This window comes from Vigna angularis, chromosome 4 (assembly GCF_016808095.1).
Source record: "Vigna angularis cultivar LongXiaoDou No.4 chromosome 4, ASM1680809v1, whole genome shotgun sequence".
In the NCBI taxonomy this organism is placed as follows: Eukaryota; Viridiplantae; Streptophyta; class Magnoliopsida; order Fabales; family Fabaceae; genus Vigna; species Vigna angularis.
The window spans coordinates 15,639,873-15,643,281 of NC_068973.1; positions in this window are offsets into that span (position 1 = coordinate 15,639,873).

Below are 3,409 nucleotides of genomic sequence, written 5' to 3' on the forward strand. Positions count from 1 at the left end.
CCTAAACGCTGTATCATAGATATAAATAAATAATATTACTATAAACCTATAAAATAAGTTAAATTTAGTGTTTTAAATAAGTCTACCAATTCGAAAACGCTATAATCTGACATGTTATCTTAAAAAAAGGGGTTTATGAGATGTAACTATAATTAGACTAATTATATATTATATATATATATATATATATATATATATATATATATATATATGGGGTTGCTAATGTGTGTACGCCTGTTTTTCAGTGATACATTTTAGCAATGTGTGTCGGGTTTTAGTAGACAAAAATATCCTTATCTATTATGGATTCTAAGTTTTAAGGTTAAGGGTATTTTAATAATTTTCATTCTCAAAACTAAAAAAAAAAATCCCTAAACCTTTACTCACCTTTCTCATTCGTCTCAATCCTTTATATTTTATCTCTCATTCCAACCTTTTCTTTTGTCATCCTACCGTAGTTCCAATTGAAAAAATAAAAAACACTTGCATTTAAACAATATACCTTTTTAAAGAGTTGAATCATTGATATATTCACCTTCACGCAAAGGTTCATGATCTCTTCAATTTCACCATCTCCACTAACTTCTCTAATTTCATCATTCGCATATATTCAATCATCATCTCTAAAAAAGTTCTCCAGATCAATTACCAATTCCTTCGAATGTCGTGAAAATTAGATAAAATTATATACGAAAAAAATTATAAAATGAAAACTCATTATAAAATCATTTTTTGTAAGAAATTTTTTAACAACTGAGTGATGTCGAAAGAACGGTTAGGATCATACTCGATCCGTTCAACGACACCTAGGGATGAAGTGGTGTTCCTTTTGAGATCTACGGTTCATTGCAGCCGCTTAGCTCCGCCGCTTTTGTGAAACGACGTTATGCGCCTCGACTAGTTGTAGCCAGAGATCTTGCCGCTTCCGAACCTAAATTGTCTCAGCGCTCTCTTCACACCAGGCATTTTTTCTTCTTCTTCCTCTTCCAACTTCAAGTGAGGATTCCTTTAACGGATATGTAAGTTCCATCGAAGGAAATCAATATGGTATGGGGTGTGGGAGCTGTGGCAACGAAGAATGAAAGGAATAGATTAGAATTTTAGATTAAAATAAATAAAAATAAATATTTAATTGTAGAGGTACAATACTGGTGGTGAGGAAGTAACCCTCTAACCTTAATCCACCCAAAGTTAGCGCCCCATTACCATCCTTAATAATAACATTGATATCTATTATTTAATAATATTTTTTATTTCTATTAATTAATTGATACAAGTTTTTAATATTATTATAAAATGGAAAAATAAATTATTTGAAATTAGATAGTAAAATTTAAATATAAATGATAACAAATATATAAATAAAACTAAAGATAAATCATAATAAATATATATAACAACAAATCATAAAAATAAAAATAATAAAATCATAACAAAATGAATTGGTAATATATAATGATAAATGATTCTTTAATAATATTTTTAATTTTTATAAATTAATTGAACCAATTTTTTCAATGTTATTATAAAAGGAAAAAATAAATTCTATGAAATTAAAAGGTGAAATTTAAATTTAATTTATTAAATAATATATTTTACTTATAATATACAAATATCAAATTTATTTTTTATAATAAAATAAGAACATTTAAATTTCCTTCACCAAGAATGTTTAGCATAATTTTTAGGTAAAAAGGTCAAAAATACTTTTTTATATAATTAATATATTTTTAAGAGTAATTATTGTCTTTCAAAATAAACATATTTAGTATATATACAATTGTTTTATGAATGAGTGATGTTGAATTAAAAAGTATGCTAATAAGAATTTCTTAATACATATTCTTGATTTAGAATGTTTTATAAGTGGATTATGTTATTTTAAAATTGTTATCTCCAATGTTAATATTTATTCATTTATAAAATTATCATTTCATTATTAATAATTATTTACATTGATTATTTTTTACATATTATTGTTCAAATATTAATATTTAATCTCTTACGCTCATTAGTTTTGTAAGATTCGGAAAGATGAGAGTCTTAAAATATAAACAGTTTTGAGACTTTGGTTTTTCTTTTATAAATTAGTTAGTGTTTTTAAATGTGTTAAAACATAATTGTTATTTTATTTATTTTATTGTATTTATATTTTTGGCTAGGGGAAAAATAGGCTTTTATCTTTATTTAATTAGTGTTGAAATTAAATAAGGGAATGTAGGACGTGAGAGAGTTTGAATTAAAATAAAAAGATAGAAAACATGGGATAGAAGGGAATTAAGGTTTTAGATGGAGTTGATTTTAAAAATATATATTATAATAAAAGATAAAATAAAAAAAAGATAAAGTGGAGTTGATTTATAAATATTACAATACAGAGAAAGGGTGAGGGTGTTTAGAAACCCTAAAAACTCAAAATCAAAGAGAAAAACATAAGAGATAGACGTTTGGAAGAAAAGAGAAAGAACAACTGAAAACCCTTACTGCAAAGAAAAATTGGTGGTGTTTGAGAAGTATAGATAAAGTCTTAGGATTGACCAAGGTATGGGAAAACTTATCTTTGTTTGTTTATTGTTATATGTTATATGTGTTCTTGGTTATTTTGATTAATAATCCTTTGTTTCATATATGTTTATATGATTATGATTATGGTTGTATATTGTTATTGTTAGGCAAGTGTTTCTATATGCATGGGCATAAGATTTATGTAATATTTATGTTGAATTTTCCCTATGAATGAATAATGTATGTTTTGCTGGGTTATCCCAACAAAAAGTTTGATGTTTAAGGAGAACAAAGTTATGATGCTTAGGGTATCCATGCAAATATATGTTGTAAGTGTTGGGTTACTGGACTCCCTTCCTATGTGGAGAATAGGTAAAATAATGTGGACCATTATGTCTCACTTTGTTTTAGTGGAGATGGGTCAGATTAGTAGGACACATTAGAGTCATTTGAAGATAACAAGTGAGAGAGAAAGGAAGAGAAGAAGTCATTCCCACATAACATAAAATCTGCACAAGTGTTTTTGTCATTGTGAAGTCGTTCACTATTGGATCAGGCTGATTTTTGGACAATGGGTTCCAGACGTATGATTCTTCATGTGGACTATTCGGATTATGAATCGAAAGTCTAGTTTAGGAGAAAATAGCCTCACATTAGCAAGTCTGTTTTGGAGAATTTTCATCTTCTTGGTTCTCATTTGTAAGCATTATGCTTAGCTAGTTTGGATGATTGAAAACCCTATTTGGTGTTTTTATCAGAGACTCTTTTGCACCATATTATTGGGGGTATAACATGTGAATGATTGGATCTGGATGATTCAAGTGATTTATTATATGTGTTTGAATATCTTTAGAGTCAGTCCCATTAGATAACATTAGTTTGCATACTTTTGAGCATTCTTCTT